This window comes from Protopterus annectens, chromosome 3.part1, assembly GCF_019279795.1.
Source record: "Protopterus annectens isolate FY-2018-M chromosome 3.part1, PAN1.0, whole genome shotgun sequence".
NCBI classification, from domain to species: Eukaryota; Metazoa; Chordata; order Ceratodontiformes; family Protopteridae; genus Protopterus; species Protopterus annectens.
Genome location: NC_056732.1, coordinates 1,246,237,811 through 1,246,256,247, shown reverse-complemented (window position 1 = coordinate 1,246,256,247; position 18,437 = coordinate 1,246,237,811). Strand labels below are relative to the sequence as shown.

Genomic DNA, 18,437 nt, shown 5'->3' with positions numbered 1-18,437 from the left:
TTACACACTGCTGGGCCCAGGGCAAGTGATCTTCTGTAACACATCCGTATTTCTATTAAGCAATAACCGATGATGGTGTGGTATATTAAGATTTACCCACTGTTGGCGTGGTTTAATCACGAGGATGAAGCCTGCGTAATTACATAAAGCCAACCATGGGTAAATCTTAATATATCACACCACAGAGTTGGTTATTACTATTCAATGACATTATTTAAGGAAAAAAATACTTACTTTTCTTAAATAATGTCTTTGTATAACAGTGCTGTACTGCCCTTCCGTGGCTGGTATATATCCTGTTGCCTTTTTTGATGTACTGCGCATGCATATGAGACTTGCGTTCCCACGCATACCCAGTATATCAGTGCTTTGGAAAGGAAGCAACAGAGAAAAAAAAGTCGCTGTTGCTCCCCTTTTCTTTTCTTTTCTTTTCTTTTTTTTAAATAAAAAAAAAAACGTTTCAGACAGTTTAGGGGTAGGAGAGAGACAGAATTGAGGAAATACAAGGAAAATCAGGTATGTGTCTTTAGTTTTGAATAACGTACCTGATTTTCCTAGTATTTTCTCTGTCCTGTCTCTCTGCTATGTCCGGAGTCCGGATTTCAGTTTTTATTTATTTAATTTTTGTAAAAAAAAAAAAAAAAAAAGTTAGTGTATATCAATGAAAAAAAAGTCCAGGTGATCGGACCTTTTTCCGTTGGTATATGCTCGGATTTGCAGTGGGCATGCTGATTGGGCTGACCAATCAGCATGTTCGTTTTGGAATATTAGTGGACAGCCATTGTATACTATGTTGTAACCATACTTTCTGCATGAATAGCATTATTATGCAGATAAAAACGAAAACACACAAACAGTCCTGGATAAAGTGCCTTTCAGAATAAACACGTATAAGTCCAGAAATAGCTGAAAAAGGCAACACCAAAGCAGATGATCCAATAGAGAAAACTTTTAATCCACAATTATAAAAACAGTGAGCGCTTTCACGTTATTACGTTTCATCAGACTTTCAACAAAAACCATTGACTACCAACCATAAATAGTGAATTCATATATCAGTAGCCTATTGCTCAACAGAAATAATTATGACATCATACCAAAATTATCATTTAAAAATACATGCATTACAAAAAATATATTTCTGAAATATATATATATATATATATATATATATATATATATATGAAAAGACATACGTTACAAAAATATATATTTCTAAAACACATATATATTGAATGTATAAATATTAGTATATTGTATACATTTATAAATGTCACAAAAATACATTTTTATGTTTAAATAAAACTAAAAAATATATATTGTAAAACCACAGAAACAATTCCTTATAACCACAAACCGAAAAAAGACCAGTAATATCTTGTTCTTCCGTTCACCAAACTTTTTATTCCAAAGTAAAACCTTAGTTAATTTGGAATAAAAAAAGTTTAGTGAACTGAAGAACAAGATATTACTGGTCTTTTTTCGGTTTGTGGTTATAAAAAATATATATTGTTTATTCTAAAGACTAAAAAAATATATATATATATATATATATATATATATATATATATATATATATATATATATCTGAAAGTCATTTATATAAAACTATAAAATTAAAAATTTTAAGATTCTAAGTAAAGTGACTAATATGCATATGATCTGGCTGATAGAAAGGGTTTTAATGTCACCCTGTCATTCAATCCGCTCATTTTATGAGCTTGTAGTCATATAATCCATCTACTTTCTTGTCCCTCTATGTAATTCTTAACATTCCCTAACCTACCTGATTTCCTGATTAATTCTAATGCTCTAAACTTAAATCTGTGTGTCTTACCATAGGTCAACACATGTTTAGCTAACGCAGTCTTATCATCCTCTTTATTTATAGCATAAATATGCTCTCTTACTCTTTCTCTGCGGGTCCTGTTAGTTTTGCCTACATAGAAGGACTTGCATACCTGGCATTGTGCCAGGTATACCAAGTCCCTCGTCTTACAGTCCGCATATTGTTTAAACACATATTCTTGTCCTGTGTCAGGGTGAACAAATTTATTATCACCTACCATATATGGGCACTGATTGCAGCCCCTACATGCAAACGTCCCCTGTCTATCTGAATATCTTATATTGTGAACCTTATATTGCTCGTAACAAAGTAATCGCTTAAGTGATTTCGTATTCCTGTATGTGTACCTTGGCCTATTCCCTACTATCATGGAGATGTCCTCATCTACATTCAGTAACCTCCAGTTTCTCTCTATCACTTATCTTATCTTGTTGTTCCTATCTGTAAATGGAATAACCACTCTAAGCCCCTCATTTTCTCTTCCAACCAAACCTTCTTCACCAACCCTATCAGTATTAACATTTATTTGAAAATATGGTCTTCCTTTTCTACTCCTATATGACCGACTATTGTGCATGGATCTCTCTATCTCACCATCCTTGTAACCTCAGTTTATGCCTTTCCCCCTCTGCCTCTCCTCTCCAAAGTACTACTAAAGATCAAACAAGACAAACCAAGGACCATTCTGATTGCACCAGACTGGCCATGCCAACACTGGTACCCCCTTTTGCGCAGTGTGTCACTGCTGTAAACATGGCACCTGCCTCAGACTCCTCCCCTACTGTCCTAACAGAAGGGTCAGATTCTGCACTTATCAGTTTAAAACTCTGAACCTTGTAGCCTGGCTAATTACCTGATCTCTCCATTACCATCCCTCAGTAAGCAAGTGATGGATGTCATTCTGGAGGCAAGGAGGCCTAGTACTAGAAAATCCTATACTGAAAAATGGAAAAGATTCTGTTCCTGGAGCCAAACTCGAGAGATGGGCACAACAGTGCCCAAATTACCTCATATTCTTCAATACTTAACTGAGATGCTTTACAAGGGCCTTTCCGTTTCTTCCATCAAAATTCATGCCTCGGCCATTTCAGCACATTATAATACAGAGCCACCCCTCTTCTCTCATCCATTGCTGAAGCAATTCCTCAGAGGGGCCAAAAACCTAAGACCACTCAGGAGAGCCCCTAATCCAGCCTGGGACCTTTACTTTGTATTGGAAAAGCTCACTCTGCCTCCCTTTGAGCCAGCTGCAAATGCAGAGTTGAAATTCCTTTCTTGGAAAACAGCCTTCCTTCTAGCCATCACTTCAGCAAGAAGAGTGTCTGAATTACAGGCCCTCATGGCAGTGGAGCCTTTCATCATCTTTCATGCGGACAGGGTGTCCCTCAGGACTAATCCTTCCTTTATGCCCAAGGTGAAATCCAGTGTGGCCTTTAATCAGTCCATTCATTTGCCAACCTTCTTTTCTAATCCACAGAACAAAGGGGAACAAATACTGCACTCCTTGGACATGCACAGACAACTTAGATTTTACTTGGACAGGACTAAACCTCTCAGGAAATCTGAACAGCTGCTGGTTGCATTTGCTGCAGGGGCAGAGGGGAAGGCCATTTTTAAGCAAACCATTTCTAAGTGGATAGGCCATTGCTTTAATTTCTGCTATAAGCACCATGGAAAACCTACCCCACTGGGGATAAGACCTCATTCCACCAGGGCTGTGTCTACCTCTACAGCTTTTCTCAGAGGTGTCCCTACCAGGGACATCCTAGAAGCTGCTACCTGGAGTTCTGTACATACCTTCACCAAGCATTACCACTTGCCAGTTTTTTCTAAATCCAGAGCTGGCTTTGCCACTACAATCTTGCAGGGCTTTATAGCTGGTCCTAATGCTATATAATTGCCTCCTCCCATCCTTAGCTTTGGGAATCTATCCAAATGTGATGACTGCAACAGTGAAACACGAAGAATATAGTACAGTTGTGTACACTTACCATAAATGTAGATGTTCGAGTGTATTCACTGTTGCAGTCCTGGTTACCCTCCCTCCAGCCCCCTGACTTCTATTGACTATAGCTCTATTCTTGTTTACTATGCTTAAAGCTTCTGGTGTATTTGCTTTATGTTGGAGGTGTAACCTTGTATATAATTGCTTCCTATTATAGTGGCACCTGACATCTAGGGCAAGAAAAACTGATAAAATGGCTTTGGCTGCATGCTTTTTACCCCTGACTACCTGTCATCATGGAAGATGAGACAGCAACCAATGCAGGACCCAAGACTTTGATAATCAGGCTGACTGAGGGCTACTGCAAGTAGATAACCCAAATGTGATGACTGCAACAGTGAATACACTCGAACATCTACATTTATGGTAAGTGTACACAACTGTACTTTATGGTTTTCAGCCTACTTAGGTGTTCACTTGTAGATTTATACACGTTCATTAATATTATGGTATGTTTTTATACACAAACCCAATGAAGTATTTATTTGGTATGAAAGCGATCTTTTAAAAGTGTTTCAGTTTATAAGTATTAATATTTATTCTGATCAATGTCTAGTGGTAGATCTTTTTGTTAGTTAATTAGTTATTCATTTTGTTAGTTAGTTTCTTAATTAATAAAGTTTTGATTAGTAGGTTAGCCTTAATAAGCTGTTCTTATAGTATATATTTTAATTTGTCTCTAGCTTTTTAGTTTCAGTTCTTAGGTAACGCAGTCTCAGTTTACACTATGGTGTTAATGGAGAAGGGGGACTTGGTTAAAGGAATGAGTTTAATGCTTTTATTGCTGTTAACAGAACCGCCATCTTTAACCACTCCCTTGCTCCAAATAACCTGATTATACATAAATAATGAATGTTTTTGATGCTTTTCATTATCCTCAACTAAGATTGTTTGTTTGCATGTTTCAATAATATCTACTATTTTCTATTTTATTATTTTGTAGTACATATTTTACAGTTTGATTTTTATTAGTGAACTAGGTGCATAACATAATTCAAGGAGTGAACTTCACACCTTCAACACTGAAAAGTTTCATCTTGGTTTGTTTTTGACCCAGTATAGGTTGCATACTGGGTTTTCTGAGACTTCTACAGATTTTTCTTTTTTGGAACTTAACTATTCCCATCCATCCATTGGTTCAGAGCCATTCCTTTTAGCTTTAGGATCATAGGATCATAGGAAGTTACTAGGCTAATGGCCTGAGGGCCCTTATAAGCCTAGCCAAGTTCTACCCTTATTTCCATGATCAGCACCTACTGCTCCTGTCCAACAGGGACACAGGTAGAACCCCCAGGATGAATTCACAGTTACCCATCCAATCATCCAGCTTGCATTTGAAGAGGACCAATGAGCTGCTGTGATTGACATGAAGTGGGAGTCACTTCCAAAGGTGTGGTAACCACTGGGGGACAAATATGTCCCTCTAGCAGATTCTATTAATGTCACATAGCAGGTTAAGGTAATTAAAGCAAGTAACCAGTGTACCATTTGACTTACGGATATGCAGCATTTCCATTAAAGCAAGGTCAGAGATTGCCTTGTATGCAAGGCATAGGTCACCTCTCAGTAGTCTGTATGAAACAGAATAAAGTGACAGTGATTTTAGAGGATCCATATAGGACAGATGCTAAAGACCTTGAATTTTCCTTGCGAGGAACCTTTGTGGTCTCTCCAATTGCTGCAGGTGCTTAGAAAAGGTACATATGTACCAAAAGGAGCACTGTACTCAGTTATTGGCCTGAATAGGAAAGAGTACAGGGAGGTTATAACTTCTTTATTTTGGAGGCAATGCCCTTACTTATGAGATGAGCAATATAGAATGCCCTTCTTACCACTGTGGAGATGTGGTGGTCAAAGGTAGGGTTGCTGTGAACCTGTGTGCTCAGGTCTCTCACCACTGAGTGAGTATTTAAGGTATTGCTATCGATGTGGTAGTTAGCAGGAACATCATTCTTATGGAAAGGGATGCTAATACATTTTCTTGCATTGAGTTTAAGGCCATGGCTTTGCCACCAATCATTTGTTTATGTAAGACCTTGTTGCAGGATGTTGACATCATTTGGTGATTCTATGATCGCTCACAGTTTGCAGTCATCAGCATACTTTGTCAGCCACAGAACTTTAGATGTTCATCATGTTACCCTGCTGCAGTCATCACACTTGGGTTATCCTGCCGTCAGGCGGTTCCGCAGTCGGCCCGAGTTCCAAAGTCTTGGTCCAGCGTAGGTTGCTGTTACTTCTTCCCTGATGTCAGTGCGCCAGGGGTATATAAGAGTCATCCAACGCCATTTTCTCCAGTCTTTCTTGCCGCACGGTGCCCGAAGCAGAAGCAGTTCGCAAGTGCCGGTCGGTCGACACCTGAGATTTTCTAATCGAATTTCAGTCCGAAGTCTTCAATAAAGCTAAGTACCCCATTGGGGAACCTTTTCTTGCCTCAGTCCGATGTCAGAAAAAGTTAACAATTGCATTTCTTGTGGGAAGCAAATACCTCATAAGGACTTCCATTCTTATTGTATTCCTTGCCTAGGCCCAGACCACAATGTCACAGGTTGTCGATCTGTGCTAGGTTTAATAAACGAACTATCAAACATCGTTTTGACTTTGCACAACATTACTTTGGTAGGAAATTTAATTATATCATGCCGTCAGAGCAGCCGACGACCGGCATGCATAAAAAATGCAAGGATAAGGACAGGCAGCCTAGGAACAAGCCAGACTCCGAGGCCTCTGCTGGGCCTGTCACCGGTTATCCGGTTTTCAGTGAGGCGCCTACGCAGCCCCTGACGACCGCAGAATTGGAACCCCAGACAGCTGCGAATTCTCAAGCGGAGTGTACTAGGCCGTCGCAGCCATCTTCATTAGGCCCTTCCGACACCGGAGCAGAAGGAGATCCTGGTGCAGTAGAAACACCTTCGGTTGCAGAAGGTGTCTTCAGACCGACTACACTCACCATTAAATCTTATGCTAAGCTTAAAACTCCATTAAAACCAAAAAAGACTGTACATCAGTCTACAGTTCAAGGCCCCATGACTAAGAAACAGATGCTTAAGATGGCTGAAGATTTGATTACCCTAATCAGGGGTTCCCATCCTCCTCCAGATAAAAGACCAAGACAAAAGGAGGATTATGCTTCCTCTGACCAGGATTGCACTTTTCCCCGTTATGAAGACTCTGATGCTGAAGACTCTATTCCCTCAGCATCTCCCCCTGAAGACTACTCCTTTGGGGAAACTTTACATACCATGAGGGAACATTTCCACTGGGAAGGCCAGGACTACTCTGATTCTAAGAAAAGGCTCCGAGAGTTCCTTTTACTTTCCCAGCACAGACCACTTGCTATCCCTCCAGTTTTAGACATTGTGGATGATGTTTACTTGGAGTCTAGTCTAAATCCAGACACTCTACCTCCTGCTCCAGCCAAACCAGACAGGTACTACAGAGTACCTGACTCACACAAATTCCTTTATAAAAGCCCGGTGGCTGACCCAGAAACAATTTCCCAGGGTTCCAAAGGGGCTAAAGCTTCTATGGCTAAAACTCCTGTGCCCTCTGAAAGGGATTCCAGAGCCCTAAATAGATGGGGAAAGAAGATATACACCTCAGCTACTCTGGCTATGAGAGCATTAAATTGTCAGTTTCACATGCTGAAATATCAGCAATTCCTAATGTCTCAATTAAAACAAAAAATGAGCACACATTCTGAACAGTCTGAATTCAAGGAAATGCAGGATCTGTTGCATGCAGCTGAACAGGTGGGCAAACATACTTTACAATGTGGTTTTGATTCATTGGAAGCTTCCTGTAGAGCAGCTGTTACCGGGTCTGTCATACGTAGACATGCTTGGTTAAAAGAACAAACCCTACCTGATCATGTTAAAGCAAAATTATTGGATGCACCTTTACAGCAGGATGTATTATTTGGTGTCAAAGCAGAAGAGGTTTTAAAGAAAATGGAGGATAAGGCAAAGTCTCTGCAGACGGTCAAGGATTTTTTACAGGTACAACCCCCTCGTTTCAGCAGAAATTGGCTAACAAAAAAGTGGTCCTTTCCAGCTTCTGACAGATCACAGAGGGGCAAATACAGATGCCCAAGGGGCAGAGGTCAGTCACAAGGCCATTACAAACCTCGCCAATGGGGTACTGCTACCCAGAAAGGAGGAGGTGACAGGCCCCAAGCTAGCAGAAGACAAACACAATGACTCAATCCTCAAACTACCAAGCAAATCTCTCTTGGCAGCTCCCTTGGGAGGAAAATTAGCACTTTTTGCAGACAACTGGCACATCATCACAAAAGACAAATGGGTCCTAAACATTGTCTCACAAGGATACAGATTCCACTTTCATACCTTGCCAAGGATAAAAGGAATGCCAAACCTGCCACCAAATCAATGGGCAGAGGCACAAAAACAAACTACAGCTCTCATGGACATGAGAGCCATTCAACAGGTACCTACACAGGAGCAAGGACAAGGATTTTACTCAAGACTCTTTCTAGTCCCAAGAAAAGACAAAGCATGGAGACCCATTCTGGATCTTTCAATTCTGAACACCTATCTACAAGTACCAAAATTCAAGATGCTAACACTACAGCAGCTTCTTCCCATGCTGGGCAAGAATGCTTGGCTAGTAACGTTGGACCTCAAGGAGGCATACCTGCATGTCCCTATCAGACAAAATTGCAGAAGATACCACCGCTTAATTGCAGGTTCAACCCATTATCAATTCTCTGCACTGCCCTTTGGCTTATCTACTACGCCCAGGGTCTTCACAAAATGCCTGGCACCAGTAATTGCATACTGCAGACAAAGAGGAATTCAAATATACCCATACCTGGACGACTGCCGTATTCAAGCAGAAAGCAAGGACATTCTTTTAAAGCATCTGGCATTTGTTAAACACCTTCTAAGTTGCCTAGGGTACACAGTAAACGAAAAGAAATCAAAACTAGTCCCCTCACAAAACATAATATTCCTGGGTGCCAGCTTGAATACAACGGCCCGGATGGCTTATCTCACACCAGACAAGCAACAACAGCTCACTCAATACTTCAAAATAATGGCAACAAAGACCCAACTCCCTGCAAGAAAAATTCTGCAGGCCTTGGGATTCATGGCATCTTGCATACTACTAATACCATTTGCAAAACTGCATATGAAGAAATTACAATGGTACCTGAAAAGCGTATGGACTCAGCACAGCCACAGCTTGGAAACAATGATATCACTCATTCCCTGCCTTCAACAGGAGTTTCTATGGTGGGCACAGGCATGTCACTTCAACAAGGGTCAGCCTTTCACCTTACCCACAGCCAGGCAAACTGTGACAACAGATGCATCGGACTATGCCTGGGGAGCACATATGGCAGGACAGTGCATTCAGGGCAAATGGACTACAGATCAAAGGCATCTATCTGCCTATCAATCAAAAAGAATTGCTAGCAGTACAGAATGCCCTAACAGCTTTCCAGGACCTCTTACACCCAGGACAACTAATAATAAAGATGGACAATACCACAGTAATGTGGTACATAAACAAGCAAGGGGGCACACATTCCTACCCTCTATGCAGGCAAGTGATGACCTTGTGGAACACAGCACTGTCTTACCAGGTTCAATTACAAGCACAATTCCTGCCAGGAAAGAAAAACACATTGGCAGACGAACTAAGCAGAAACATCATGGATCCCCACGAGTGGAAACTAGATCCACAAGTATTTGCAATGATAACTCAAAAATGGAGACGCTCAGACATAGATCTGTTTGCCAACCCCCAAAACTACCAACTTCAAAAATTTTGCACAAGGACATTCCATCCACAAGCTTGGAAAGTGGACGCCCTCTCATTCAGTTGGAAAACATTAACAGTGTATGCCTTTCCTCCACTGCCTCTTCTAGCAAAGGTACTGCTGAAAGTCAGATTAGAGAGGCCACAAATGATACTCATTGCACCAGACTGGCCACGCCAGCACTGGTATCCAATTCTTAGGAACATGGCCCACGGCCCACCATGAATTTTACAACAAATTCCTCACCTGCACACCCAGCGAGACAATCAGATTCTACACAGCCAGCTCAAGACTTTAAACCTGGCTGCATGGCAAATTACCTAAACAACCAGCCAACACCCCTATCCAAAGCTGTTATGGATGTCATTCTGGAGGCCAGGAGTCCCAGCATCAGGAAAACCTATTCAGACAAATGGAAAAGATTTTGCACCTGGAACCAGGCTAAAGGCCAAAACCCCCTTGATCCAAACATTCCTCAGATTCTACAATATTTAACTGAGATGTTGCACAAAGGACTTTCCTTTTCATCTATTAAGATCCACGCCTCAGCAATTTCAGCTCATTACAACACGGATCCTCCTTTATTCTCACATCCACTCATAAGACAGTACCTCAGAGGGGCTAAGAACATAAGACCACCCAGGAGAGCACCAACACCTACTTGGGATCTCAACTTTGTTCTGGAAAAGCTTACACTGCTGCCCTTTGAACCAGCTTTTTCAGCTGATTTAAATTTTTTTTCATGGAAAACTGCCCTGCTACTAGCAATAACTTCAGCTAGAAGAGTCTCAGAGTTACAGGCACTAATGGCAGTGGAGCCTTTCCTCATTTTTCATCAAGACAGAGTCTCTCTATGAACTAACCCTTCCTTTATGCCAAAGGTGGTATCCAGTGTTGCCCTAAACCAAACCATTCATTTGCCCACCTTTTTCCCAAATCCCCAGAACAAAGGAGAAAGACTCCTGCACTCTTTGGACATTCACAGGCAAATACGTTACTACTTGGATAAAACTTAGGCTTTCAGAAAATCTGACCAGCTCTTTGTAGCCTATGCTGAAGTATCACAAGGAAAAGCTATCTCAAAACAGACCATTTCAAAATGAATAGGACATTGTATACGTTTCTGCTACACGCATCATGGGAAACCGGTATCTGCTAACATTAGGTCCCACTCCACCAGGGCTACAGCTACATCAGCAGCCTTTCTCAGGGGGGGTGCCAACCAAGGATATTCTGGAAGGTGCAACTTGGAGTTCAGTGCACACCTTCACCAAACACTATCACTTACCTCCATATTCTAAGACTAGAGCTGGTTTTGCCACTGCAGTTTTGCAGGGCCTACTAGCTTCTTCTAACCCTGTTTAACTCCACCACCCATCCTTAGCTTTGGGATTCAACCCAAGTGTGATGACTGCAGCAGGGTAACACGATGAACATAGTACAGTTTTGTATCTACCATAAATGTAGATGTTCGAGTGTTCACCCTGCTGCAGCCCAGGTTACCCTCCCTCCATCCCCTCTGAACTAGCTGGACTTATCTATACCACTCTATCCTATACAACCTCTGTGGTGTATTTGCTTGTGCCTGAAGGTATTGTTTTATTTTTATATGTATTTATTTTTTTTTATATAGCAATATATATATATATATATATATTGCCTACCTATTGGGGGCACCTGACATCTGGGGCAAGAAAAACTGAAGAAAATGGCATTGGATGCCTCTTATATACCCTTGGCGCACTGACGTCAGGGAAGAAGCGACAGCAACCGATGCCGGACCAAGACTTTGGAACTCGGGCTGACTGCGGGACCACCTGATGGCAGGATAACCCAAGTGTGATGACTGCAGCAGGGTGAACACTCGAACATCTACATTTATGGTAGGTACAAAACTGTACTTTTTTGCTTGTACTTTAGAGAAATTGATTCCAAACAGTAGAGATCCCAGGTCTGATCCCTGTGGGACACCACTGGTTAGAGGTCTGCTGTTGGAGGTGGAGTCCTCTATTTTGACTAAATGGATTCTATCAGTGAGCCAGTTAGCGACCCATCTAACGATATAAGGGTTGATACTTAGCTGGTTGAGTTTGTCAATGATGCCTGAGTTGGGGATAGTGTCAAATGCCTTGGCTAAGTCTAGGTTGGCTATATGCACAGATTTCCCCTCATCCAGGGCCTTGGTGAGTGTCTCGAAGAAGTCCACCAGGTTTAGCAGGCTTGATCTCTCTTTGACAAATCCAAACTGAGTAGGGTCAAGTGTTTGAAGATTACCTATATCTTTGGTTATAAGATCCATGATGATTCGCTCCATGGTCTTGCAGATAAAGCTAGTCAGTCTAATAGATCTATAGTTACCAGGATCAGTGGAAGCACCACCTTTATGCAAGGGAATAATGGTGGCCATTTTCCATTCAGCTGGGACAAAGTCAGTGCTTAGATTATAATTGAAAAGAGTACCAAATGGTGTTGCTAATTCTTGTTGGAGCCCATGTAGGACACAGCCTGGGATATTATCAGGTCCCAGAGATGCAGCGTTTTTGGTGTTAGACAGGATGTTTATGACCTGCTCTTTAGAGATACAAGGTAGGGGACAGGTGGTAGGGATGTCATGGGGTATGTGTGTCATTTACAGGGGAGCGAAGTTTTCACAAAACCTGTCGGCCAACAAGTTAGCTATGTCCACAAACTAAGTATATGTGGTATCATTAAGTACCAGTTTGGCACAAATCTGGTCATAGACCAGATGTTGAGATGTCTCTATAAACTGTTGTGATTTTTCTTGGTTCAGTAGTTCTTGACTCACTGGTATATCAGGTTCACTATTTGTATGACAGTCTCTTGTGCAGAGACAGGGAACAAATCAAGGGCGGAAACAGACATGTTTTTCTTGTTTGTAATATCAATACAGTTGTTGTCCAAAATTCTAGTAACAGATTAACTTCAAAAGGAGGGTTATTCTTTTTAGCCATAGGTGGTCAAGATCTTATGTGGTAAAAATATCTACTGTAGGAAATACCTGAATATACTCCTTGAACTCAGTATGAAACAGGATCTGTTTTAGCTACAACAATTCCTATAATCCACTTTGTACCTCACCAAAGTTATTCCAGACATACACTGAATTAGCTTTACTGAATGATCTGATCCTTTCCTGCATATCATATTGGAATTGTTGCAATTGCTCTTTGTTTTAAACATTCCACCTGAGACTTAGTTTCATGGAGGCCGACTAGGTTCTGGTATTTCCTCTCATGAGCAGTTCTGCAGGTCTCTGACATGTATTACTTACAGTTTCCAGTTTTTCTGCACTGTAATGTAAAAAGTGAAAGTCTTGCTAGTCTCTTTCCAACTTGTCAGTTGATCATTTCATCATATTTTCCTTGAAGGTTTGTACAAATCTGTCTCGTAACCCATTGGTTGCAGCCTGCCCTGAGACACTGTTGGAATGAATTATTCCATTTGTGTTACAAAATGACAATCAAAGGCACTTCACTTGAGGTTTGTCCCACTGCGAAAAAGATTTACTACTAGTTTCAATGAAAATGCTTTCAGCAAAATGTTTTCAGTGTTTCTGCATTTGGTGGAGTTATTGTTGATCTAAAAATGATTCCATATTTTTAGACATAAACTGGTTTCCACTCTGTGTGACAATTAGTTCCAATAAACCATAAACAGTGGAAATCTTCTAAAACAACTAATTACATTTTGTGATGCAATTTCGGGCACAAGAACTACTTTTAACCATTTTGAATATGCATACACTACGGTAGTGATGTTGCTATCTACAACATAATAACATGTGTCTGGAATGTTTCTTCTTGGGCCTCAGCTGAAAATGGGCTCTGTCCCAGCTGGACCTTCCTGGTAAACAAATGTTAAATAAATAAATAAATAAAATAACAAGTGTAGGTACTATTTATCTGAAGTATATGCAATATTTAAATGTAACAACATTGTTTACAGTTGGTGGAACATTCTATATATTCTTAGAATTAGTGTACAATAAACATCATCTGCAGGTATGAGGTAGTGGAAAATGATTAAAAGCATCTGAGTTTCAAACACTGGATATGATCAAGAGGTGTTTTGAATTCTTTAAGGGGAAATGAAAGCTCAGCCAAAACACATGCATTTAACTTTATGTTCATGGTGCCAGCAATTGTATGAAGGGTGAAAGGATGTGCAGGTTTCTGAAACTGAAGGGATAGAACTCCAAACTGTTGAGCCCATTTTTGGAAAGTTATTTTCAGAGACATTAAGAGAGAAGAGTGGTCTTAAAAGACGAAAGCAACCCTGCTGCATGACAGACAGCAGTAAGCAGTAGTAAGAAATGTTATTTAGATTGTGAGCTGAGCTGGGCATATGTCTAGGTGAAGATGTTTATAAATAATGTTTTAAAGAAAATTATTGTTCCTTCTGTGATGGGGAGAGTATCAGCAGACTTATTGTGGATTCAATAGTGTGTTCTTGGATCAGACGGATGTATGAAGCAATGTATGTTCTGAAAACGTATAGTGATATAGTAGTTTCCAAAAGTAGTTATAAGAAGTCTATGTTTGCATTTGGGGATTAGTATGCATCCAGCAACAGATTTGCTGTCAAACAAGACTACAAATTGCCTTATCATGTACAACTTTTATATTTCCATGTGTGCAATACTTTTGTATATGTTCATTTATAGGTCATTTATTATTGGATGCTTTCATTATTTGAAATATTTCATATTACTTGGCAAACTACTTATAAACAACTTTCTATTTATTCTCTGTCTGCATATGTCAATAAATAATCAAGTTAGCAAAACTGCATATGTTTATATTCTGTATTTGTCCAAGGTTACACTCAGTGTATATTCTTCTTTGACAGTGTTCTTGTTATTACAACTGGTGTGACTGCTGTTTGAGACAGTCTTGATGGAAAGGAATATTTGGATCAAATCACCTACCTGATTAGCAAAAAATGAAACAAAATAAAATAGCATGTGAGCAATTTCAGTTCAATAATAACTTCACCGAATCACTTAGAAGCATATTTTACACTATCAAGTGGCTAACCCTGCCACGACACATAGTCTGTGATCTAGATTCTCTTATCTTGAGGACACTGTGCACTACACTAGATACCCAAAGCAGCAGGTCTATACAAGTCTTCCCCTATAGGGCACCATGTAGAGTCTATGCTGCTGAGCACAGCTTCATTCATGGGTGAATTTGAAATGGAAACACTCAGCATGTTTTTAAGAGGTGGGAGGAACCTCAGAGAGACACAGGGAGAACTTGCAAACTCCAAACAGGCATTGGCCAGAGATCAGGATTGAACCTTGTACCTTGAAAGCAAAGACCTTGCCCATTATGCTAACTTGTCTCAACACTAAACTGCTGAAAGTAGAATTAGTGCAAGCTATGTACAAAGACCCAATGACTCAAGTACAAACAGTGTTCAGTCTCACAGATGACTTCCCAGTGGGAGTGGGTGTGCATCAGGGATCAGGTCTGAGCCCACTACTGTTCATGCTGGTGATGAACTACATTAGCAAACAGGTCAGAGGGGAGAGATCAACAAAATTGCTATCTGTGGATGATGCAATATTACAGGCAGACTCTGAGAAAGAACTTCAGTCATGGGTAGCGGAATGGAATGCAAAACTGAATGCACATGGGATGAAGCTGAGTACAGCTGAGACAGTGGTAATGGCAGCAAATCAGGGAAATAAAAAAAAACCTGGGAACTGAGGGAGAAGGGATGATTGTGGAACAGGTTAACAGCTTCAAGTATCTGGGAGGGAAGATGAGGAGAAGGAAAGTCTGAATGAGGAGGTCAAAGCTAGAATCAGAAGGACTGCAGCCAACTGGCAGTGTCAGGTGTAGTGTATGACAGAAGAATGCCAAAAGAATCTGAAAAGTAAGGTGTACAAAACAGTGGTGTGACCAGTACTTCTGTATGGTACAGAAACCTGGGCAGTAAGGGCAGTGCAAATGAAAAAGCTAGAGATGATGGAGATGAAGTGCCTGAGATGGGTGGTAGGATGCACACTGTGGGACAGATGAAGAAATGAGGATATAAGAGAGGAAGCCAAAGTAGCTCCAATTGCAGAAAAGATCAATGAGAACAAAATATGGTGGTTCAGGCATAAGTGAAGAACAGCAGAGGGCAATCTGGTGAAGAAGACCTACAGCAGGCAGGAGATGGCATAGTATAGAGAGAGATGGCGACAGTAAGTTGGGAAAAGGGGGTTTATGATAATGTTGATGGTGATTACCTTTACTGAAGATATTGCCAGTGTAGCTGTGAAAAGAATATGGTCAAGTAACGTACATTATGTGACGAGGTTAATGAAAGTGTTGTCACCCTGTAGATCGATGGTCTTTAATGAGAAGGAGAATGATATTATGACCAGTCCTTAATACCGTTGGTTGGATTTTGTGGAAAAATAACTGTTAGTTTGCAAGTAGTAAACCACATACTTTTCTAAAGGATAGATTGGTTGTAAAGCAGAGTCTGAGACTTGGAGAGAATTATTACCAATTAACAGCAAGTCATGCTCTGCATAAAAGACAGTCATTAGATGGATAATTCAGCAGTGATCTTGTCAACAAATCAAGAGAAGAAAATGGAGCATTGAATCTTGGGTATGTCAGAGTGTGCGAGGGATCTGTATGAGAATGAGTTTTGGAAAATACACTTACTGTTTTCTGTTGATGAGTTAACCTTGTACTATAGAAGTGCATTTGAGAAGTGTGCATCCACTGGCTGAGAAATGCGTAGTGATCTGTTACATCAAAGGTCATCTTTAAGTCATCAAATACTCTTTCATGGAGTTCCCTTAAATTAAATTTTTAAATATTATTTTTGAATTGGTATTAATATGCTTCACAAAACACAGTATTTTTTCCACTGAAAATCTAAATCAGTGGTGCACAATCACTTTGTGGGCAGGGCCACTACATGAATTCTTAATGCATCTGCAGGCCACCTCAAAACATAGTAAGTCGTTACGAGTTAACAATAGGCACTGGTGACTGCTATTTTTACTTAAGACAGCAGTCATGCAATTGCCTGTTTTCTACATCAACTTTGCATTTAACTTTATTCTGGCTTGAAGCCATGACTTATTACCAACTCTTGTAGAAAGTTACTACTGTTTACAGGCTGCAAGTTATAAACAACAAAGAATAGTTACTTCTGCAGCTAAAATTCGAGGTGTGCACAACTTCAGTCAATTAGGTAAATAAGTGCATGCTGGAAAGTTTGTGTAACTGGAGTAAGACATAGCATTTTTTCACCTTTTTAAAAAAATTTTTGGTTACTCTCTGGGGGCCGGATGGTGTTGCATCGAGGACCAGATTTGGCCCCGGGGCCAGACATTGTGCACCACTGATCTAAATCATCTTTGATAAAACATTTTCAAACTCTTACATATGCTATTGCTTGGGCTAACAAGCCATACATTGGAAAAAACACACTTGCTTCAGTCACATGTCACTACTTCCCGCCAAATCCTTTAACAAGCATATCCTGAATATGATCTCCAGTCATACCGTTTGTATATTTTATAATTCCTTTTGTGGAATTACCTAAAATTTCAAGAAAGGAAAGGAAAGTAGAGCTGCATGAAACAGCGACAAATTTTTGAGAAGAAGTCACTGCAACAATAAATCAAATTCACAAAATCATTTCCCAGTCTGGATTTGCAAAAGCTGTGGCTTTTTCTTTCATATATAGGTGTCAACATCAATCTTGAACTGGTATATACTAATGTAGATATGCTTGTAAATACTATATATATATATATATATATATATATATATATATATATATATATATATATATATATTTATTTGTATATATCTCGTACATTATTTCATGATAACATCTGTACCAGGATTCCCTGACAAGGAAGGATGGAGATGGTAAACAATTAGCCCCTTATCTGAGTGACTAAATAATGCATATGATTTTATGTTTAGAATGTACCATGCAATTCATACTTGTGCAGTAATACTTCTTGGAAAAATAATGAATTAGGCTAAACACAAACACAAAATGCTAATGATAATAAGATGTTTTGAAAGCATATCATAGAACACCTACATCAAAACATAACAATATCTGAAAAAGAGGAATTTAATGGAGTAGTCATGGTAACTAAAGTATTGTGCATAAAATGCAAAAGGTTTTGCATGAATATGATTTAATACTGACTAAATGAAATGTTTGAAATAGAAACAAAATTAACAATAATTTATCCTTGTTAATAGAACAATTGAAAGACCATAGTAATACAGAGAGGAAACCATATAACCTCAACTTTGTAGGAAGACATTATTCACTATATACAACAAATAATTAATTAACTAAACAGTAATCTGTTAGGAAAACACTAATTGAATGACAGGAAGACATCTTAATATTTATACATACCACCACAAATATATTGTTATAGAAAGTATACTAATCAAGTACGTTAGCAGTTTTTTATTTATCTATTTTTTTTGCTTTAGAAATGTCAGGATATTTAGGACTCATTAGTATAAGACAGTGCTCTCTGAACATCCTTATTCTTTATGTTTTAGTTTCATTGTGTTGTACTGACTATGGCTTTTATCTCATATGGTTAAAGTGCAGGGTTCAAGGCTCAGAAAGGAAGAAAAGTTGGGGAACTTGCAGCAGATGGGGAAAATAAATTAATGCTAGAAATAAAAATCACTAATTAAAACACATGACAGATGCATTACACTGCCCTTCCATTGTTAAGGGATAGACTTCCCCTTAGTATCAGGAAAACTCAATAATTA

At 39.6% G+C, this 18,437-nt stretch overlaps 1 protein-coding gene across 1 annotated transcript in view; it reads left to right on the top strand.

Moving 5' to 3' along the window:
• Positions 1 to 18,437, top strand: part of LRRC24 (leucine rich repeat containing 24) — a 4,153,240-nt gene that overhangs the window by 620,677 nt on the left and 3,514,126 nt on the right. The window lies entirely within an intron of this gene.